The sequence below is a fragment of the Mobula hypostoma genome, chromosome 2 (assembly GCF_963921235.1).
Source record: "Mobula hypostoma chromosome 2, sMobHyp1.1, whole genome shotgun sequence".
NCBI classification, from domain to species: domain Eukaryota; kingdom Metazoa; phylum Chordata; class Chondrichthyes; order Myliobatiformes; family Myliobatidae; genus Mobula; species Mobula hypostoma.
In genome coordinates, this window is record NC_086098.1 from 57,609,599 (window position 1) to 57,634,630 (window position 25,032).

The window sequence follows — 25,032 nt, forward strand, 5'->3', positions numbered from 1 at the left end:
GTCCAGATTTGTTCCATTCTTTATCTTCTCTCTTTTTATTTAATCTGATTCTCTGTGCTCCACTTTTAGTCCAATGTCTCCCACCTTACATTCCTTCGTTTTCGTTCAGTTCTATTACTCACCTCCACTTTTGCTTTCTTTCTCACTTCTCCCTCTCTCGTTTATGTCTTAGAGTAGTAGAGAGTTATAATATGGACACAAGCATTTTGGTCCATTGAGTCCACAGCATCTATCAACCACCCATTTACACTAATTCTATCCTAAGACACTTCATTCTCCCAGTATCCTTCCAGGTTCTAAACCTCACTTACACATAGAAAATTTTACAGTTGCCAATTAACCTAACAACCCACATGTTCTTTGGGAGGGAGCTAGAGCATGCAGAGGAAACTCACATAGTCACAAGGAGAACCTGTAAACACCACGGATAAATAACTGCAGGTGGGGATGAACCTTGGGTTGCAGGAGACCTGACACAGCACTTCTACTAACTGTGCTACCAAGCTGCTCACATATATTTATTTCCTTAATCTGTTTGTTTTGCTTCACCTTTCCCTACCTACTTTATTTCTGTCTTATTTTAATAAGTTCATGCCCTCAGGCTTTTTCCTGTGATTCTTTTATCCATTCTTTAAATGAAATTGTGGCTCTGGTTGCATGAATAGATTGTGAGCATGTGTACTAAGCCATGTACTGAAGAGCACAGTCAGGTGATGGGAACAATGAGAGCTGGAGTGAGTAAGAGCAGAAAGATTGATGATCTTGTATTTACAAATAACATTGCGTCAACTGAGGTAGGCGAAGAATATTGCATTCAAACTATAGTCTATTGAGTAGCAAGCTAAATTTTTCATAAAAGAGTCAATTGAAAGAGATAAAATTACTAAAACTACATGAGCCTCTCCTAGCTGAAGGAGAAAATGAAGATAATTAACACAGAAACGTCATGATTATATAATTAAGTCTCAGACGTGGTGTGGCTGGCAGCAGAGGTATGCGTTCTTCTCTATTTTGGTGGGTTGCATCATTGTCTCTCTCCTAACATTTCATTCTTGGTGCCTACACAATATTGGTACTGCTTAATCTTTTTAGAGTTATCCTGAGACACTCTTCTGTGCTGTTGTACAACTCATCGGTTTCCTGGGATACTTCAGACTGTAGCAAAAATAGACATAATTAAAAGTTAGCCATATTTACTGGATCTTCATATCAACATCAAAAAATCAATGTTTTTTTCAATGACAAAGTACTAGATTCCTGATACAATTCATGATACTTATTATTTTGGATCCCTCTATTTGAAGCAGACATTCTATTCACTCAGAAATATTGGGAAAACTCAGGCAATATCCGTGCAAAGAAAATGATCATGTCTTTGACCTAATGTGAAAGATAGAAAAAGAATTGTTTTTAAATTCAAATTTCAGATTCAAAAATATTTATTGCTCTTTTCTTACTCCCCTGGAGAATGAGGTAATGAACAACTTTCTTGAACCACTGTAGTCCTTCTAATAAAGATACTCTCATACTGCTCTTGGGAGGGATTTCCAGGACTTAGACCAGTTACAATGAGGAAACAGTGATATATTTCCAAGGCAGGATGGTGTGAGACCAAAGTGGTGGTGTTCCAATGTACCTGCCTCTCTTGTCCTCTTTGGTGGTAGAGATCCTGTGCTTGGGAGATGCTGTTGAAGTAGCCTGTGTGAGTAAATGCAATGCATTTTATTTTGTGTCATTAGTGGAGGAAATCAATGTTGATAATGGTGAATTTGAGGCAGGGTGCTCAGTCCTGGATGCCGTTAAGCTTCATGAAAATCTTTGAAGCTGCACTCATTGCATCACACTCTTGAGTTGTGCCTTGTAGATGATGGAGAGGCCGTGAGGTGTCAACAGATAAGTCACCGACAACAGTATGTCCAGCTTTGATCCTCAAAACGTGAGGCTCATCCACCTGAGTTTCTGTTTAAGTTTTTTTTTAGGATATTTAACTAGTTTTAAGCAAGTACTGTGATAGAGAGAAATAGGGGATGGTTGGTTGATGACAGAAGTATAAGGAACTGATATTGTTATAAGCGAAGAAAAACAGAGTCTAAAGAACTGCAGAATTATTACCAACAACCCTTGCCTGATATATTGGGTGAATTGGTAATGATCTGATATTATTAAACTTAATGTTGACTCTGAAAGGCTGAGGAATGCAAAACCAGATCAAGTCAAAAAAAGGGTAACTTTTTCAAATGATCAAGTGTGGAGAACTGTGCTCAGAAACCAAGAAAGGTATTTATGAACGCAAACACAAGGAAATCTGCAGATGCTGAAATTTCAAGCAACACACAAAAAAGTTGCTGGTGAACACAGCAGGCCAGGCAGCACCTATAGGAAGAGGTACAGTTGACGTTTCAGGCTGAGACCCTTCATCAGGACTAACTAAAAGAAGAGCCAGTAAGAGATTTGAAAGTGGGAGGGGGAGGGGGAGATCCGAAATGATAGGAGAAGACAGGATGGAGCCAGGAGCTGGATAGTTGATTGGCAAAAGGGATATGAGAGGATCATGGGACAGGAGGCCTAGGGAAAAAGAAAAGGTGGAGGGGGGGAAACCCAGAGGATGAGCAAGGGGTATAGTGAGAGGGACAGAGGGAGAAAAAGGAGAGAGAAAAAGAATGTGTGTATATAAATAAATAACGGATGATGTACAAGGGGGAGGTGGGGCATTAGCGGAAGTTTGAGAAGTCAATGTTCATGCCATCGGGTTGGAAGCTACCCAGATGGAATATAACGTGTTGTTCCTCCAACCTGAGTGTGGCTTCATCTTTACAGGAGAGGAGGCCGTGGATAGACATGTCAGAATGGGAATGGGATGTGGAATTAAAATGTGTGGCCACTGGGAGATCTTGCTTTCTCTGGTGGACAGAGGGTAGGTGTTCAGCGAAACGATCTCCCAGCCTTTGTCGGGTCTCGTCAATATATAAAAGGCCACATCGGGAGCACCGGATGCAGTATATCACCCCGGCCGATTCACAGGTGAAGTGTCGCCTCACCTGGAAGGACTGTCTGGGGCCCTGAATGGTGGTGAGGGAGGAAGTGTAAGGGCATGTGTAGCACTTGTTCCGCTTACACGGATAAGTGCCAGGAGGGAGATCAGTGGGGAGGGATGGGGGGGGGGAAACGAATGGACAAGGAGTCGCGTAGGGAGCGATCCCTGCTGAAAGCGGGAGGGAGGGAAAGATGTGCTTAGTGGTGGGATCCTATTGGAGGTGGTGGAAATTACGGAGAATTATATGTTGGACCTGGAGGCTGGTGGGGTGGTAGGTGAGGGCAGGGGGAACCCTATTCCTAGTGGGGCGGCGGGAGGATGGAGTGAGAGCCGTGAGAGTCAGTAGAGACAGAAAGATCTAGAAAATCCAGGAGGCAATGGCCTGGTGCTCCTTAGTTGATTTCATTAACTTTGCCTCCAACTTTCACCCTGCCCTCAAGTTTGCATGGTCCATTTCCGACACCTCCCTCCCCTTTCTACATCTTTCTGTCTCTGTCTCTGGAGACAGCTTACCTAGTGATGTCTACTATAAGCCTACTGACTCTCACAGCTATCTGCACTATTCCTCTTCTCACCCTGTCTCTTGCAAAAATGCCATCCCCTTCTCACAATTCCTCCGTCTCCTCCGTATCTGCTCTCAGGATGAGGCTTTTCATTCCAGGACAAGGGGGAGATGTCTTCCTTTTTTAAAGGAAGGGGCTTCCCTTCCTCCACTATCAACTCTGCTCTTAAATGCATCTCCCCCATTTCACGCACATCTGCTCTCACTCCATCCTCCCACCACCCCACTAGGAATAGGGTTCCCCTTGTCCTCACCTACCACCCCACGAGCCTCCGGGTCCAACATATAATATATAATTCTCCGTAATTTCCGCCACCTCCAATGGGATCCCACCACTAAGCACATCTTTCCCTCACCCCCCCCCCGCTTTCTGCAGGGATCGCTCCCTACGCGGCTCCCTTGTCCATTCGTCCCCCCCATCCCTTCCCAACGATCTCCCTCCTGGCACTTATCCTTGTAAGCGGAACAAGTGCTGCACATGCCCTTACGCTTCCTCCCTTACCACCATTCAGGGCCCCAGACAGTCCTTCCAGGTGAGGCGACATTTTACCTGTGAGTCAGCTGGGGTGATATACTGCATCCGGTGCTCCCGATGTGGCCTTCTATATATTGACGAGACCCGACGCAGACTGGGAGGTCATTTCACTGAACACCTACGCTCTGTCTGCCAGAGAAAACAGGATCTCACAGTGGCCACACATTTTAATTCCACGTCCCATTCCCATTCTGATATGTCTATCCACGGCCTCCTCTACTGTCAAGATGAAGCCACACTCAGGTTGGAGGAACAACACCTTATATTCTGTCTGGGTAGCCTCCAACCTGATGGCATGAACACTGACTTCTCTAACTTCCGCTAATGCCCCACCTCCCCCTCGTACCCCATTCGTTATTTATTTATATACATACATTCTCTTTCTCTCTCTCCTTTTACTCCCTCTGTCCCTCTCACTATACCCCTTGCCCATCCTCTGGGTTCCCCCCCCTCCCTTTTCTTTCTCCCTAGGCTTCCTGTCCTATGATCCTCTCATATCCCTTTTGCCAATCAACTGTCTAGCCCCTCCCTCTCCTGTCTTCTCCTATCATTTCGGATCTCCCCCTCCCCCTCTCACATTCAAATCTCTTACTAGCTCTTCTTTCAGTTCGTCCTGACGAAGGGTCTCGGCCCAAAATGTCGACTGTACCTCTTCTTATAGATGCTGCATGGCCTGCTGCGTTCACCAGCAACTTCTTTGTGTGCTGCAAGGTATTTATGAATATTGGGCTTATGTCCATTTTAGCACAGTTAATTGCTTGGACTTAATGGGTTTCATTTAAAAGATTGCAATAGATAGAAACGCAGAACTTGGAAAATCTGTACCTAATGGGATGGATCGTAAAATGCTTCTAGAAAGTGTAGGAGGACTTGCAAAATGAGTAAAAGCATGGCTGACAATATCTATCATAAAGAAGAAGGAACTAATATATTTTGGTAGGAGGAGAATTGAAGGGGAACTGATACAATTTTAAAAGCTTCCAAAAGCTGCAGGATCTGTGGATGTATTTACACAAACAGTTAAAGGTCACAGGACCTGTTGAGGAGGTTGATTTAAAATAGAATATATTACCCTAGAAAATCAAATATCAACCAGCAGATGCAAGGGGTGTGACACAAAGTCAAAATAATAATAATAATAACAATGCCAGAAGCATTCAGTAGGCCAGGTACTGTATACTTGAGGGAAAAGAAACAGATAATGTTTCAGATCAAACATTCATCATCAAAATCTATAACCTGAAAGAATCCAACCTTATAAACTTTCAATTCTTTCCTTTCAGTTTTACTCTTCCTTACTTTAGGAAATACGAGTTAATCTTGTTAAATTTCTCTTCCTGAAATGATGCTCTCATTCTTGGAATTAGTTTAGTGAGCCTACTTTGCATTCCCTCTGAAGCTGGAACATCCATAAACTTTAGGAAATACAAGTCAATCCAGTTGAATCTCTCTTCCTGGAATGTTTCAATCCAGTTGAATCTCTCTTCCTGGAATGTTTCCCTCATTCACTCAATTAGTTTTATGAGTTTTTTTTGCAATCCCTCTGAAGCTGGAATTTGCATTTTCAGTTCTGGAGATATAGATTTCTGTATACATTTGTCCATATGTGGTTGCATCAATATCGTATGCAATTTATTCTGGTAAGCAAGACAAGGAACAGTTAAGCCTTTCATATAAATATCTCATTGTCAAGATATTCAAGTTCTTACTGAGGACATGCAATTTTTGCACAAGAATCAAAAGAAATTGTGATAAAACGTCAACAGTATGATACAACAGAAAAAAAACTCAAACAATATACACTTCTTATATGAATTTGTAACTTGTGAAATTTTGAAACTCCATGAATGTGAAAGTAACCATTCAGTACCAGGGAACACACACAAAATGCTGGAGTCCTGACGCAGGGTCTCGGCCCGAAACGTCGACTGTACCTCTTCCTATAGATGCTGCCTGGCCTGCTGCGTTCACCAGCATTTTGAGTGTGTTTCTTGAATTTCCAGCATCTGCAGATTTCCTCGTGTTTGCGCTTCAGTACCAGGGAAGGGGTTTCATGCAATTAGTCATGATTATTATTGATTCATTATTAGGTAAGGAAACAGAAATAAAAAGTGACACTATGCCAATAGTGATAGGCAAGGATGAGCAATGTGAGTGCTCCATCAGAAGGGATTTTCAGGCGATTGTAAAACCTCTTCCTGATGTTCTTTAACATACCTGCACATGGCTTCCAGTAAGCATTTTGCCACACACACACACTGATTTTAATGTCTTGGTTATCTTGAACTTTATTTCATGAGTATCAGTAATTCATACTTGAGGACAAGATTGAGTTCAACGATAGTAGTTAAAACAGGAAAATATCATTGATATTATATACATAGAAATAAACTAATTATCAATCAACTGTCAGCAATAAAAGTTCACTATAAAGGAATCAACGTACTTAATCAAAATATTCATTGAAAATCTTCCTGCACACAATCAATAAAAAACTGAAAGCTGTGATAAATGTTTAATGACAGTGGAGTTGGTCCCTGTTCTTAATTTTATTAAATGTCAAGCAATGTTTGAATGGAGCTTTATCGTTATATTACTTGTATATATTTGTTGCAGAGGGATACATGGTTTATTGGCTACATTTACTAATGGTATTGTGGCTTTATGTAATAACAAGTACAAATATCCCCAATAAGATTTTTCAAAAAAAATTATATAAATATGTTAATTTGTGAACCACATTCAAATAAATAAACAAAAATAAGTAGAATGTGCTCTAAATATAATTAATGCACCAACATCTACATTCTAGCACTTGTGACTACTGTTGGGAAATATTTTGGAGTGTGAATATAGCCGATAATAATTCAAACAAGAACCAGTCCTCAGTTCTTAATGTGGATAGTAAATTGCATCGGTTCACAGTCTAAGACATATAGTTTCAAAAAAGGTGACCATGAGATGCTTGTACATGCATCAGCTAAACCTTAGGACAATGGGGTTTTGATAATTGCCCTTCCTGCATCAATCCAAGCAATGATGGGCTTAAGCAATTTGCACCATTGCAAATAAATTCAGGGAAGCTACAATTTTCAAGGGTATTTTAACATTCAGAGGCGTCTCCCACAGGAAATATGCAATTCAAAGGAAATGTTGTCAACTCAAGGTATTGAAGTAAAATATATTATTATAACTATGTAAACTGTATTGAATCACCTAGTGTTTCTCTTTCCCCTCCCTCACTTTTTAAATCTACCCCTTATCATTTTTTTCTTCCAGTCCTGCTGAAAGGTCTCAGCTCAAAACGTTGACTGTACTTTTTTTCCATCGATGCTGCCTGGCCTGCTGAGTTCCTCCAGTATTTTGTGTGAGTATTGAATCACCTACAGAGGGTATAAAAATGTGATTCACTTTTAGCTTGCGGGATGCTATCGAGAGTGTGTCCATAAGAATGCCTGCTTGTTGTGATGAATAAAGACTTCAATTTCACCAGCTTCACTGTCTCTCTGGTGACTTTGATCACAGTCACAACAAGCACTATGACTAATACATGATATCAGAGTCAAAGTTCAAAGTAAATTTATTATCAAAGTATGTATCTTACTATAACACTACCTTGAGAGGTTAATTTACTTGCAGGCATTTACAGGAAAAAAGAAATGCAAGACAATTTTACGAAAGGAACTATACATAAACAGGTGGAGACTGCAAACAACCAATGTACAAGAAAAGTTAAACTGTAAATAAAAGTAACATTGAGAACCTGAGTTGTAAAGAGTACATGAAAGTGAGTCTGCAGGTAATACAATCAATTCAAGGTAGTAGTGAATGTACTTTTTCACATTGGTACAAGAGACTGATGGTTGTGGGGTTATGACTGTTCCTGGTCCTAGGCTTCTGTACTTCCTGCCCTATGATAGTAGTATAAAGAGGGAATGGTGTGGAGAGCATGGACCCATCAATTACATTTAGAATAATTCTCTTTGAATGGACTTTTTTACACCCTGGAGCACATTTAAACCACGTAACTATCTTTATGCTTAAAGATACACCCCTACCCCAAATTATGATGATATATCTAAATGGCCACGATAAACATTTTACACTTAGAAACATAGAAACATAGAAAACTTACAGCACAATACAGGCCCTTCGGACCACAATGCTGTGCCAAACATGTACTTACTTTTGAAATTACCTAGGATTAACCATAGCCCGCTATTTTTCTAAGCTCCGTGTTCCTATCCTGGAATCTCTATAAAGACCCTATTGTATCCGTCTCCACCACCATTGCCGGCAGCCATTTCCACGCACTCACCACGCTCTGCGTAAAAAATCTTACCCCTGACATCTCCTCTGTACCTACTTCCAAGCACCTTAAAACTGTGCCCTCTCATGTTAGCCATTTCAGCCCTGGGAAAAAGCCTCTGACTATCCATATGATCAATGCCTCTCATCATCTTGTACACCTCTATCAGGTCACCTCTCATCCTCCGCCACTCCAAAGAGAAAAAGCCAAATTCACTCAATCTATTCTCATATAGGCATGCTCCCCAATCCAGGCAACATTCTTGTAAATCTCCTCTGCACCCTTTCTATAGTTTCCACATCCTTGCTGTAGTGAGGTGACCAGAACTGAGCACAGTACTCCAAGTGGGGTCTGACCAGGGTCCCTATATAGCTGTAACATGACCTCTTGGCTCTTAAACTCAATCCCACGGTTGATGAAGGCCAATGCACTGTATGCCTTCTCAACCACACAGCCTGTGCAGCAGCTTTGAGTGTCCTATGGACTTGGACCCCAAGGTCCCTCTGATCCTCCACACTTCCAAGAGTCTTATCATTAATACTATATTCTGCCATCATATTTAACCTCCCAAAATGAACCACCTCACACTTACCTGAGTTGAACTCCATCTGCCAATTCTCAACCCAGTTTTGCATCCTATTGATATCTTGCTGTAACCTCTGACTGCCTTCCACAATACCCACAACACCCCCAACCTTTGTGACATCAGCAAATTTACTAACCCATCTCTACACTTCCTCATCCAGGTCATTTATTAAAATCACGAAGAGCAGGTGTCCTAGAGCAGATCCCAGAGGCACTCCACTGGTCACTGACCTCCATGCAGAATATGACCCGTCTACTACCACTTTTTGCCTTCTGTGGGCAAGCCAATTCTGGATCCACAAAGCAAGGTTCCCTTGGACCCCATGTCTATTTAATTTCTCAATAAACCTTGCATGGGGTACCTTATCAAATGCCATGTACACTACATCTACTGCTCTACCTCGTTCAATGTGTTTAGTTACATCCTTAAAAAATTCAATCAGGCTTGGAAGGCACAACCTGCCTTTGACAAAGCCATGCTGACTATTCCTGATCAGATTACGCCTCTCTAAATGTTCAGAAGTCCTGCCTCTCAGGATCTTTTCCATCAACTTACCAACCACTGAAGTAAGACTCGCTAGTCTATTATTTCCTGGGCTATCTCTACTCTCTTTCTTGAATAAGGGAACAACATCTGCAACCCTCCAGTCCACTGGAACTTCTCCCATCCCCATTGATGATGCAAAGATCATCGCCAGAGGCTCAGCAACCTCAGCTAACTTGTTAACTGTTTCAGCTATGTGCCTCATAAAGAATCAGATTTTCTGTTGGTTATAGCTAATTTGATTTTCTTTGAAAATGGAAAAGAATTGCCAGGCCATTTTCTGGATAAGTCAGTTTGTTCTGAAAATCCACCCTACTGCAGCCAAAATTCATTGATTTGAACTATTAACTTGGTTTTACCCTCCATGGATGGCGCCTAAACTGTTGAGCGCCGCCAAGGCTTTTGATTTTTATTTCAGATTTCCTGCATCTGTAGAATTTTAATTTGCTGAGTTTCTACCCATGATCCACTTTACTGAAATGTAAAGAGACATTGTAGCATGAATTGATTACTGGATGCAGTCCTAATATGGAAAGGTTTCACTCACCAGCATCTGGTCCAGGGAACATGCTCTGGTTGCTATTACAGAGGAGCTGAAGGATGTGTAAAAGGCTCATTGGAGGAAGAGTTATGCCAAGACAATAATACACAGGACCGTCCTTTTGCTTGCAGCTATGAACCACAAAACAGAAGAAAAGAAGAACGTAATTAGCACACTGTGTCCTCCTTGTAACTGTCAACTTTGAGTTCCTTTCAAATATAAGTATATTGAACCTTGAGGACAAGAACGCATGTTCCAAGATCAGTTTTCAAAGTGACTGCATATGAGAGTATTAAAATGAGACTAAAATCTGAGAAACAATCAATAAACTATTTGCATAGCATATAATGTTCCATTATTAATTCTTCTTCTTCACTTATTTGCTTCATCTTTAAAATCGCAGCATTTCTCTATAATTGTGACAGTACCCATAGACAGTTCAATGCACTTTGCCTTTATGTACTTTCCTGGTAACTCACTAAAAAAATCTATATTGAATTGAATTTATAACTTAAATTCTTCATATACATGGGGTGTAAAAATTTTTACATTACGTCTCTGTCTAAATGTGAAATGTGCAATTTATAGTAATTTATAATAAATAGTGTGTACTACAGGGCAGTCAATATAACATAGAAATACAGTTCTATCAGCATAAATTAATCAGTCTGATGGCCTGGTGGCAGAAGCTGTCCCAGAGCCTGTTGATCCTGGCTTTTATGCTGCAGTACCATTTTCTGGATGGTAGCAGCTGGAACAGTTTGTGATTGGAGTGACTGAGTCCCCAATGATCCTTTGGCCCCTTTTTTACACACTTGTCTGTAAATGTCCTGAATAGTCAGAAGTTCACATCTACAGATGTACTGGGCTGTCCACACCACTCTTTGCAGAGTGCTGTGACTGAGGGAAGTACAGTTCCCATACTAGCCAGTGATGCAGCCAATCAGGATGCTCTCAATTGTGCCTCTATAGTAATTCTTAGGATTTGGGGGCCCATACCAAACTTCTTCAACCGTCTGAGGTGAAAGAGGTGCTGTTGTACATTTTTCACCACACAGCTGGCCTGTACAGACCATGTGAGATCCTCGGTGATGTTTATGACGATTAAAGAAGAGGAAGTACTGGCGCTTTTAAGGAATATAAAAGTGGATAAGTCTCCGGGTCTGGACAAGATATTCCCTAGGACCTTGAGGGAAGTTAGTGTGGAAATAGCAGGGGCTCTGACAGAAATATTTCAAATGTCATTAGAAACGGGGTTGGTGCCGGAGGATTGGCGTATTGCTCATGTGGTTCCATTGTTTAAAAAGGGTTCTAAGAGTAAACCTAGCAATTATTGGCCTGTGAGTTTGACGTCAGTGGTGGGTAAATTGATGGAAAGTATTCTAAGAGATGGTATATATAATCATCTGGATAGACAGGGTCTGATTAGGAACAGTCAACATGGATTTGTGCGTGGAAGGTCATGTTTGACAAACCTTATTGAATTTTTTGATGAGGTTACTAGGACAGTTGACGAGAGTAAAGCGGTGGATGTTGCCTATATGGACTTCAGTAAGGCGTTTGACAAGGTTCCACATGGAATGTTAGTTAGGAAGGTTCAATCATTAGGCATTAATATCGAAGTAGTAAAATGGATTCAGCAGTGGCAGAATGGGAGACGCCAGAGAGTAGTGGTGGATAACTGTGTGTCAGATTGGAGGACGGTGTCTAGCGATATGCCTCAGGGATCTGTACTGGGTCCAATGTTGTTTGTCATATATATTAATGATCTGGATGATGGGGTGGTAAATTGGATTAAGATTAGGATTAGTAAGTATGCAGATGATACTAAGATAGGTGGCATTGTGGATAATGAAGTAGGTTTTCAAAGCTTGCAGAGAGATTTAGGCCAGTTAGAAGAGTGGGCTGAAAGATGGCAGATGGAGTTTAATGCTGAAAAATGTGAGGTGCTACATTTTGGTAGGACTAACCAATATAGGACATACATGGTAAATGGTAGGGCATTGAAGAATGCAGTAGAACAGAGGAATCTAGGAATAATGGTGCATAGTTCCCTGAAGGTGGAATCTCATGTGGATAGAGTGGTGAAGAAAGCTTTTGATATGCTGGTCTTTATTAATCAGAGCATTGAGTATAGGAGTTGGGATGTAATGTTGAAATTGTATAAGGCATTGGTGAGGCCAAATTTGGAGTATTGTGTACAGTTCAGGTCACTGAATTATAGGAAAGATGTCAATAAAATTGAGAGAGTACAGAGGAGATTTACTAAAATGTTGCCTGGGTTTCATCTCCTAAATTACAGAGGAAGGTTGAACAAGTTAGGTCTTTATTCTTTGGAGCGTAGAAGGTTGAGGGGGGACTTGATAGAGGTATTTAAAATTATGAGGGGGATAGATAGAGTTGACGTGGATAGGCTTTTTCCATTGAGAGTCGGGGAGATTCAAACAAGAGGACATGAGTTGAGAGTTAAAGGGCAAAAGTTTAGGGGTAACACAAGGGGGAACTTCTTTACTCAGAGAATGGTAGCTGTGTGAAATGAGCTTCCAGCAGAAGTGGTTGAGGCAGGTTCGATGTTGTCGTTTAAAGTTAAATTGGATAGATATATGGACAGGAAAGGAATGGAGGGTTATGGGCTGAATGCAGGTTGGTGGGACTAGGTTCGGCACAGACTAGAAGGGCCGAGATGGCCTGTTTCTGTGCTGTAATTGTTATATGGTTATATGGTTATATGAAACTTAAAGCTGTTCACCCCCCTCAACCCCAGATCCATTGATGTCAATAGGGATTAGCCTGTCTCCATTCCCCCCGTATTCCACAGCCAGCTCCTTTGTTTTTGCGACATTGAGGGAGAGGTTATTTTCTTGACACCACTGTGTCAGACAGATGACATCTTCCCTGTAGGTCACCCTGTTATTATTTGAGATTAGGCCAATCAATGTAGTATGATCTGCAACTTTAATTAGCAGATTGGAGCTGTGGGTGTCGACATAGTCATGGGTGTATAGAGAGTAAAGAAGGGGGTTTAGGACACAGCCCTGAGGGGCACCAGTGTTGAGGGTCAGAGGGGCAGAAGGTGAGGGAGCCCACTCTTACCACCTGCTGGCAATCTGACAGGAAGTCCAGGACCCAGCTACACGAGGCAGGGTGAAGGCCGAGGTCTCTGAGCTTCTTGTCAAGCCTGGAGAGAATTATGGTGCTGAATGCTGAACTGTAGTCCAAGAACAGCATTCCCACATAAGCATCCATCTTCTCCACGTGTGTAAGGACGGTATGTAGAACTGTGCCTATTATATTATCTGTTGATCATTTTTGCCAGTAGGTGAATTGTAAGGGGTCTAACGTGGGTGGCAGCAAGCGGCAGATGGAGTGCTTGACCAGCCTCTCAAAGAATTTGCTTATTATTGAGGTGAGTGCGACAGGACGCCAGTCATTCAGACATGTTACCTTGGTCTTTCTAGGTACAGGGATAATGGTGGATGTTTTGAAGCAGGAGTGCACTCTGCACTGGGAGAGGGAGAGATTAAAAATGTCTGTAAACACACCTGCCAGTTGTGCTGTGCACACTCTGAGTACCTATCCTGGGATGCCATCCGGTCCCGCAGCCTTGTGACAGTCCACCCGCTGGAAACACTTGCATACTTCAGCCTCAGAGATGACCAAGCTGTAGGTCGCATCAGCAGCTTTCCTCGGAGGCTCAGTGTTGGCGACATTGAATTGAGCATAAAAAAGATTTAGCTCATCTGGGAGAGAGGCAGCGATTTTGGAAAAACCACTGCATTTAGCTTAAGTTAGGTTAAACACGACATACCATGCTCAAAGCCATGTTGACTATCCTTAATCAGTCCATGTCTATCTAATTACTCCTATATCCGGACTCTTGGAACACCTTCCAATAACCTTCGTATCATTTGTTCCTCGTGCTTATACCTACAATGATCTTTTTTTTATTCACTGGGGCTTCAACGTCTCTTGAAAACCAAGCTTCCCTACACCTGTTATCTTTACCTGACAGGCACATTCAAGCTTTGTAGGCCCCCCACTTACCAAGTACACCTTTGCCAGAAAACAGCATGTCCCTATCCACACTTGCCAGATCTTTTTTGATAACATCGAAATTAGCTTTTCTTCAATTTAGAATTTCAACCCACAGACCAGATCTATCTTTTTTTCATATTTACTTTGAAACTAATGGCATTGTGATCACTAAATGCTAAGTGTTCCCCTACACACATTTCTGTCACCTGCCCTGTCTCATTCCCTAACATCAGGTCAAGTATCACACACCCTCCAGCGGGGACATCTATGTACTGTTTAAGAAAACTTTCTTGAACACATTTCACAAACCGTATCCCATTTAATCCTTTTTATACAATGATAATGCTTTATATCTTAAACACACCTACCACATTTATATATTTCTTTCTGTACAGAAATGCTCTAATTCCAAGTTTCTATATATCGATAGTCACATCATCATAAGCTCAGTCCTTCATTTCAAACAGGTTTGATTAATTTTCTGGGAGATGATAGCCATTCTTTCTCCAAGGACAGCTATAACTAAAAACACTGAGTTCCAAGACTGTGACATTTAAGAATGCTTGCCAAGTGAGCCTTGTCTCTACGAAAAAAGGCAAATCTCTTCTCCTTTGCAGACACAAGAGACTGCAGATACTGAAATCAGGAGCAATAAGCAATCTGTTGAAAGAACTCAATGGTTCGAGTAGCAAATATGTGTGGGAGAGAGTGGGGGTTGAATTGTCAATGAGTCCTGGAACAGGGTTTCAAATTTGACAATTTCTTTCTTCCCACAGATACTTTTCTCCTTTGATTGTTTCATGAGGACGATTCAAGCCTGCAACAAAATTACATCAAGTATAACTAACATGGCAATTCATTTTACGCATAGCTCTGTTTTTGAAAGCAAAGCAATCAATGTTTTCAAACTGTATTCTTGAGGACAGGGTCCTTTTACGAATGAATATAGTTCTGACAATTAACTGAAATTAAATCTAGTTATATTATTAAAAATCCATGTGTGCACAAATATTAGAATATCTTTCACTGTTTATTCGCTTTGCATCCTCCTCCTACATTATTGAAAATTCCAATGATCACATTTTACATTTTACAGAAGACTTACTCCTTGTTATTGCTCAGTCAAGTATAGCACTAAGGTCTTCTTGCCCCCCTTTCTGTTCTCCACCTGCTTAAAACTGCTGCTAATTGTTCTCAGATTTGTTTTACTATTTTGTTTTGATTCCCACTCTTTTCATTTCTTTAGTTTTTTTTATGATTACATTTTTATCAATGCACCTAAAAATGGCCACATTGCAATGATTAATTTACTGACATTTCAAAGAATATTTATTGTAATGGTTCTTTCAATATCACGTACGCGAGCAAATCTTCAGATGCTGGAAATCCAAAGCAACGCATTTTGTGTGTGTCACATTCAGTATCACATGCTGTTTATTTTCTAACATTTTAAAACTACTTTATAACATCTACCTGGTTTATACAGCACCTGCAGCTTATTTTAACAAAGACCTGATGAGTACTAGGATAGAAACAGGCCTTTCACTCTCCACGTCTGTGTCACTCATTTACACCTATCCCATGTTCTTCACATTTACATTTACAGTGGCCAAATAACCTAATGCCTGAATACCTTTGAAAAATGAATGGAAACTAGAGCACCTGGGGGGAAATACCATGCAGTTACAGAGGGAGTTTAAATTCCACACAGACTGGAGGTGAGGACTGAATCAGCATCTATGGAGTTTGAGACAACAATGTTACTGACTTTACCAGTGTGCCAGCCTTATCATGATATAGAAACAGTAATTGACACATGGAAACAAGAAGGCTTTCTGAACCCATTGCAGGCATATGAACATAAGCTGAGAGGGATTACTTTTATCACGATGGAAAATCATAAGCACCAACAATATTTCCATTTGTGCCTGCTGCTGACTTTAACTTGGAAATGTGTAAAATTGCAGCCCAATGAATCCATTATAGTGGAACAATTTATGAGCAAAGTATTGACGAAAATTCTAAAGGGTTTTTCAGTAATCATGATGTCATAAAGTTATCCTGGAAACAAAAAAAAGAATAATGATAAGCTGATTTCCTTTTTATCAGGCTAATAGAAATCTGTAGCTTTGGACCTGTTCAACACGTTAAAAAAAAATGATGTACAGCAGTGGTTTAGAAAACCTGCTCATTGTCTTCTCAAAAATAAATTGTGATGGCAAATAATTATTTTGTGAAAGAATTTGAACTTATTACATCTAAAGTTCATTGTTAATTATTTTGCAAGATTTACTTTGTAGAAGTAAAATAGTTCTAGTCATCTGCTGTAAAAAAACACATATTAATGATTTAATTATTGTGATGCATTTCTGAGTTCTCTCTCAGAAACCTGCTACTGTGTTTTATTTACACAAAAATGAACTGAAATATGTATTGTAACTAAGCAACACAAAAACTGACATCATATTATTAGCAGAATGAATAGGTCCTAGGAAGCTCTTATGTAAATTGATACTCCATGTCACATTAACATTATACTGTATGCAATGTTAACCCATACTAGTTTATGACAGGTTATCTTCAAACCAATTAGTAGAGTCATTTTACAAAGATGCACACTTAGCAGATACTTAGCAAAATCTTTAGCCATTTCATACTAGTGTTAAAGTTATGTTGTAAATAACTAGAAGCATGTTTGATATTCGTTTCAATGTATTATGTCCAAAGCTTTTGCACTATTAAAAAAATGGATTTGCTAATGATATATGCAGGGTTATAACAGTCTACTTTGACTTTCATTAGTACCAATAGCATCAATGATTGAGTGCCACAAGTTTATCACCTGATTATTCAAATCATCCTCGTTGTGAACCCTCTGAAGAGATTTCCTATTTTTGATGAATTTGGGCCTGAGCAGGTCTATTAATTGAAAGTAATTTGTAACAGATTAACAGTTATTCTAAAGGAACATTTCAATTCTAAAGGATGAACTCATTCATCCTATCTGTATTTAGACTTCCCTAAATATATACAACTAGGATTATATACTATAGCAGCCAAATTATTTGTAAATTTGACAGGTCAGAATTCACTTGAAGTTTTCATAAGATTTTGTTTAGGTAGTGATAAATAAAACCTTCTGTGAACTAACACAATATTCCAGTATAATGGAATATTATTTTTCCTAATTTGTTTTCTTTCTGTTAAATTTTCTTTGATATATCTGAATGTGATGCAATTTTGCTGCTAATACCTACCTTGGGATCAACAGTAAAAATATTTTAATAAAGGGGTCTAATTTTCAATCTATGAAGACAGCCCACAGAGGAGAGGTTCACACCCTGACACTGTGGTACCTAGATAACAACCTCTCCCTCAATGTCCAAAAAACAAAAGAGCTGATCATGGATTACAGGAGGAACGGAGACAGGCTCGCCCTGATCAATATCAATGGGACTGTAGTTGAAAGGATGAGTAGTTTCAAGTTCCTTGGTATACACATCACTGAAGTTCTCATAATGCACAGATCTTTACTCCCTCATGTTCCGGGATGGATGTAAGATTTAAATAAAATCAATTCAATTCAGTTCAATCTTGTTTAATGTCATCAAAATGTATTTCCTTGATAGGGTAATACTGAACTAAACAGATTGTCAGGCAAACAACAGGAATTCTGCAGATGCTGGAAATTCAAGCAACACACATCAAAGTTGCTGGTGAACGCAGCAGGCCAGGCAGCATCTGTAGGAAGAGGTGCGGTCGACGTTTCAGGCCGAGACCCTTCGTCAGGACTAACTGAAGGAAGGGTGAGTAAGGGATTTGAAAGTTGGAGGGGGAGGGGGAGATCCAAAATGATAGGAGAAGACAGGAGGGGGAGGGATAGAGCCAAGAGCTGGACAGGTGATAGGCAAAAGGGGATATGAGAGGATCATGGGACAGGAGGTCCAGGAAGAAAGGTGGGGGGACCCAGAGGATGGGCAAGAGGTATATTCAGAGGGACAGAGGGAGAAAAAGGAGAGTGAGAGAAAGAATGTGTGCATAAAAATAAGTAACAGATGGGGTACGAGGGGGAGGTGGGGCCTTAGCGGAAGTTAGAGAAGTCGATGTTCATGCCATCAGGTTGGAGGCTACCCAGACGGAATATAAGGTGTTGTTCCTCCAACCTGAGTGTGGCTTCATCTTTACAGTAGAGGAGGCCGTGGATAGACATGTCAGAATGGGAATGGGATGTGGAATTAAAATGTGTGGCCATTGGGAGATCCTGCTTTCTCTGGTGGACAGAGCGTAGATGTTCAGCAAAGCGGTCTCCCAGTCTGCGTCGGGTCTCGCCAATATATAAAAGGCCACATCGGGAGCACCAGACGCAGTATATCACCCCAGTCGACTCACAGGTGAAGTGTTGTCTCACCTGGAAGGACTGTTTGGGGCCTTGAATGGTGGTAAGGGAGGAAGTGTAAGGGCATGTGTAGCACTTGTTCCGCTTACATGGATAAGTGCCAGGAGGGAGATCAGTGGGGAGGGATGGGGGGGACGAATGGACAGGAGTTGCATAGGGAGCGATCCCTGCGGAATGCAGAGAGGGGGGGAAGGACAAGATGTGCTTAGTGGTGGGATCCCGTTGGAGCTGGCGGAAGTTACGGAGAATAATATGTTGGACCCGGAGGCTGGTGGGGTGGTAGGTGAGGACCAGGGGAACCCTATTCCTAGTGGGGTGGCGGGAGGATGGAGTGAGAGCAGATGTACGTGAAATGGGGGAGATGAGTTTAAGAGCAGAGTTGATAGTGGAGGAAGGGAAGCCCCTTTCTTTAAAAAAGGAAGACATCTCCCTCGTCCTAGAATGAAAAGCCTCATCCTGAGAGCAGATGCGGCGGAGACGGAGGAATTGCAAGAAGGGGATGGCGTTTTTGCAAAAGACAGGGTGAGAAGAGGAATAGTCCAGATAGCTGTGAGAGTCAGTAGGCTTATAGTAGACATCAGTGGATAAGCTGTCTCCAGAGACAGAGACAGAAAGATGTAGAAAGGGGAGGGAAGTGTCGGAAATGGACCAGGTAAACTTGAGGGCAGGGTGAAAGTTGGAGGCAAAGATAATAAAGTCAACGAGTTCTGCATGCGTGCAGGAAGCAGCGCTAATGCAGTCATCGATGTAGAGAAGGCAAAGTGGGGGACAGATACCAGAATAGGCACGGAACATAGATTGTTCCACAAACCCAACAAAAAGGCAGGCATAGCTAGGACCCATATGGGTGCCCATAGCTACACCTTTAATTTGGAGGAAGTGGGAGGAGCCAAAGGAGAAATTATTAAGAGTAAGGACTAATTCCGCTAGACAGAGCAGAGTGGTGGTAGAGGGGAACTGATTAGGTCTGGAATCCAAAAAGAAGCGTAGAGCTTTGAGACCATCCTGATGGGGGATAGAAGTATATAGGGACTGGACATCCATGGTGAAAATAAAGCGGTGGGGGCCAGGGAACTTAAAATCATCGAAAAGTTTAAGAGCGTGAGAAGTGTCACGAACATAGGTCAGAAGGGATTGAACAAGGGGTGATAAAACCGTGTCGAGGTATGCAGAAACGAGTTCGGTGGGGCAGGAGCAAGCTGAGACAATAGGTCGGCCAGGACAGGCAGGTTTGTGGATCTTGGGTAGGAGGTAGAAACGGGAAGTGCGGGGTGTGGGAACTATAAGGTTGGTAGCAGTGGGTGGGAGATCCCCTGAGCGGATAAAGTCGGTAATGGTGTGGGAGACAATGGCCTGGTGCTCCTTAGTGGGGTCACGATCGAGGGGTAAATAAGAGGAGGTATCCGCGAGTTGTTGCTGTGCCTCGGCAAGGTAGAGGTCAGTACGCCAGACTACAACAGCACCCCCCTTATCGGTGGGTTTAATAATAAGGTTAGGATTAGTGCGGAGGGAGTGGAGAGCAGAGCGTTCCGAAGGAGTGAGGTTGGAATGGGGACAAGGTGCGGTGAAGTCGAGACGGTTGATGTCCCATCGGCAATTAGCGATAAAGAGATCCAGAGCAGGCAGAAGACCAGAGCGGGGTGTCCATGAAGAAGAGGAGGGTTGAAGACGGGAGAAGGGGTCATCGGTGGGGGTGGAAGAGTCCTTGCCGAAGAAGTAGGCTTGGAGACGGAGACGGCGGAAGAAAAGTTCTGCATCATGGTGAACATGGAATTCACTGAGGTGTGGGCGAAGGGGGACAAACATGAGGCTCTTACTGAGAACAGAGCGTTCTGCCTCCGACAGTTGAAGGTCGGAGGGGATGGTAAAGACCCGGCACGGATGAGAGCTGGGATCAGAGGGGGGAGGGGGGATGGGGGAGGCTGGGGGTGTCAATGGAGAGGGGAGTGTTGGGGTGAGAGGAGGATGGAGCATCTGAGGGCCCAGGAGTTGACGGTGGGATCTGAGGAAGACGGGGCTGCGGAGTGGTGGTGGGGGAAGGGGAGACGGGAGTCACAACAGCAGCACATAAAGACCCGGCCTGGAGTTCAAGGCTGGAGTCGCAGTTGGTGGTTGCGCAATCGTTGTGAAGGTGTCCATGGTCGTTGCTGGAGTCCGGGTTTTGAATAGGCCCTGAGGTGTTGGAGCCGGCGAGATCAATGGCAGTGGCCGCAATCTGAAGTTCATGCCTGTCAGGCAAGTAAGTTTTTAAAATAAACTTTCCAATATGTCTGGCTCTGAGAGAATGAGATGATTTAGTCAGCCTTCCTGAATCTCACAATTTTAAGGTGAAGACTTAGTGAGGTCTAGGATAAATTGAGTCCTGATTGAATATAAGTAAACTCTGAAAATACAGGAAAATGAATCTTGATTTTAGCCCATCCGTGCACTACTTTGGCCAGCTGCAGACTTTGAATTTAACCCTTTGCTTTGTTGCTAGTCAAGAATAACTATAGCAAAATAAAATTGAAAATTGTCTTCAAGTCATTGACATAGATTATCTAATACTAACAATAATCCATGGATTTATTCTCTGGTAACATGAGAACAACACATATAATGGCATTCATTTGTATGCTATTCAGAGAACAATGGCTACTTATAACATTGTGTATTGTACATCAAATTTTATATTAGCACAAAGGAAATTGCCTTCAATTTTGTTCCATTTAAGACGAGCAATTGTCACATTAAATCAGAAGTTGATGAATAGATGAAATAAATAATTTAAGGAAGCTTAATAAATAATGTATAAAAATGCAATAGCTTTTCAATTAAATTTTCTCTATTATGAGGGCATCCCTCAAATCTAGTATTTACTGAAAAAACATACAAATTATATTTAAGAGGGCACAAGCCTGATTAAACCATTTCCTTTCTTAAGTATGAAATTCACCTCCTTGTTCTCAATGTATCATCAAATCCCTCTTTACTCTTTAAACCAATGTATGCCAGTAATCTTTTGGGTAAGAGTAATTTTGTTAAAATTCCATCCTTAATATACATGTTTCCTAATTTTTACTCTCTGTTTCCATTTAACTCAAGCATTCTCAAATCCAACATAATTGCTTATAAATTTTTGTAAAACATTTTAACCGGAAAAACTTGTTAATATTAATTTCTGCATGAATGGCCCGTCAATGGGTTGCAATGACTGCTGAGCCTGACTTGATTTGCCACTCGGTGGACTTTCTAGCTTAAGAATGGTCCAGTTGCAGACTATAAATTTCTCAGGAGCATACTATTAACAGCCAGTCAATGCAAAACTCATACAGCTTACGTAGCTTGAATTATTGTGGAGTATTGGTATATAGCATTATTAATTGTTCTTGTTTTCATTATGCTTTGTAACTCCAAAAAATAATCAGAAGAAAAACACAGGAGCCAGGAAGTAGGTGTACTGTATTTAGTTTTACTTTCCTTTTCTTTAGTGAGGCTCGCACATGTGACATTGTGGCATAATGATGTATGCCATTTGTCTACTTTTATGTAGTCCCCTGGTAAGCCTCAGGCTCACTCAGCTCGCTTCCGTCTAGGGAGAGCAGCCTTCGGTCCCGCCAAAGTGGGTAATCAAGTGTGGATACTGTGTGATGTGCCCCGCCACACCAAGTAACAGACAGCACACCATATGCGATTAAATGATTACACTTTATAGATCTTACTGGAACTATGTAATTAATAGAGATACAAATACCCACTTTTGTTCACCTCTGTAGTCCCTCACTGGAACTGCTTGTCCTGGGGTGAAACCTTGAACTTCATGTTTGAGGAGTCCTCAATTTGTCTCAGCTGTTTAGTCTTTCTGAGATTGGGTTTGAGGAGAGCCAAGCGTCAGGCAAGGGACAACCCAGGAACAGCATAGCTGGTGAGTTAATAGTTGTGGTGTGTGCTGCATTGCAATATGGAAGGAAGAAATTGGTAATCTTTCGATTCAGTTTCAGTGTAGTGTGTTCTGCTGACATTGTTTGCAATGTGGACAAACCTTTCTGTCTAGCCATTTGTAGCTGGATGGTACAGTGCAGATTATACAGGTCTGTGGAAAAGTCTTAAGCACATATACATAGCTTTGATGTCTAAGACTTTTGCACAGTACTGTATTTATGTACATGGAATGGAGAGTGAGCTTGTAAATCTGGTGCAAGCAAAGAACGTTGAGAATGGTAAGGTGTAGCACTACGGGAGTCATGTGGGAGCAGGTGGAAAAAAGGGGTGCCACGAGTGGGGTATGGTGCGGGTGTAGACACGCCCATCCCTGAGACACCAGGCAACCTTTTGGTTTATTGATCATTATAGAATGTCTCTCTGAAGCTTTCCACTCCCTCCCCCCTCCTTTCCCTTTTTCCTAACCATGATTCCCGCTCCCTGCCTCCTTCTCACTCTCGGACCACATTAGAGACCCATATCAGAATCAGCTTTATCACCACTCACATATGTCATAATTTTCTTTTGCAGCAGCATTAGAGTGCAATATATAAAATTACTATGGTACTGTGTAAAAGAGGAGGAGAAGATGGCGGCGCCACGGCAGCGCATGCGACCTCTCCGGTGATTGATATCTGTTATCTGTCAAGTAGGGGACGGTGAACAGTTCTGATTTGATAGAGAAGGACGTGAAAGTACGGAGGAACATCTGGAAAACTTCTGAAATGCCCGCTTTACTGCTGCTGCTACTGTGTGGTAACCAGAATCTCCAGAGCAGAAGGCCCCGAATCCTCGGCTTTGCTTGTTTCAGCGGCTGGGGCGAGGTCGAAGGTGCTCGGCAGAGGATGGCGCTTGGGAGGCTGTATCGGAGGGGCTGGTCGGAGGCTCGAAGTTTTCGGACGGATGGAGTCAGTGTCGACTGTGGTTGGCTGCTTCCAAGGCATCAGCAAGTTGACGGTGCCTGGAAGTTTAAGGCAGGGAGTTTCTCCCTTTTGCTGCCTGCTATCAGGGACTCGGGAGTCGATCTACTCGGGAACTTTGAGACATTTTTTACCGTGCCCATAGTTTGTTCTTCATCAAATTATGGTATTGCTTTGCACTGCTGTAACTATATGTTATAATTATGTGGTTCTGTCAGTGTTAATCTTTTGTTTGTCCTGTTTTCTGTGATATCACTCCAGAGAAACATTGTATCATTTCTTAATGGATGTATGCATTTCTAAATGACAATAAAAGAGGACTGAGTGTTCTCATAATCTAATCTAAAAAAAAGACTTAAGCATCAAGACATTTGCACAGTCCAGTAATATGAATTATTCCATTCATTTTCAGGAATGACTGAAGTTGTTCTGCAAAGAACTGTGGTCCATTGTCACAGTCTAAGTGCTCTCGAACACCTGTCTTTGAGAAGAGGATTCGAACACACCAACAGCGTGCAAGGCTGCGTGGAGGTTATTGCAAACACTTCTGGCCACTCTAGAGCTGCATCCACTTCTACCAAGAAATTTGTACTCTGGCAAAATCCACATGAATCCTTTGCCAGGGCAAAGCCTGTCATTCCCAGGGATGGAGAAACACTGCTCTTGGCATCTTCTGGATGTGTTGGTGGCTTCCCAAACAGTACATGGCAAGCTGCTCGATCTGCTGATCTATCCCAGGCCACCAGACAAAGCTTCAAGCCAACGCTCTCATTTTGACCATGTCTGGATAACCAGCATGAGCAGTAGCTCCTCCAACACTTCATCTCTCAGCATGGATTACACAACAACTCTGAATCCCCACATAAGGCAAACCTCATCAAGGGCAGCTTCATCCTGATGCTTTTAAAAAATGGGGAAACTGGAATTTCTGCTGCACAATTCAGACACTTTGGTTTGGCATGTGGACCCAAAAGAGTGTGGAATCTTCTGGTTTCCCTTTGGATCATCTCCGTCATAATTTCTGGATTGCTGCTAGAAATAGGATGATTTGGTAGATAAATGCATAGCTGAGAAGCTGGTGCAGGAGGCAGGGCTTCAGGTTCTTGGATCATTGGGATCTCTTCTGGGGGAGGTATGACCAGTACAAAAGTGATGGTTTGCACCTGAACCTGAGGGGGACCAATATTCTCACGAGCAGGTTTGTTAAAGCCGTTGAGGAGGGTTTAAACTAATTTGGCAGGGGGTGGGAGCCAGAGAAAAGGGACTCAGGATAGGAAGGATGATAAAAAAGCAAAGATAGCATGCAGTCATACTGTGGGCAAGGGCAGGCAGTTGATAGGACAAAATTGCAGCAAGCAGGTTGAGTATCAGTGCATTAGGGATGCAGAATCAGAAAGAGCAGCAATATAGTACTCAAAGTATTATACCTCACTGTACGGAGTATAATAAATAAGGTGGATGATCTTGTTGCACTATTACAGATTGTCAGGTATGATGATGTGGCCATCACTGAATCATGGCTGAAGGATGGTTGTAGTTGGGAGCTGAGCATCAGAGTGCTAGGAAAGTAGGCAAAGGGGTTGGGGTGGCTCTGCTGGTAAAGAATGGCAT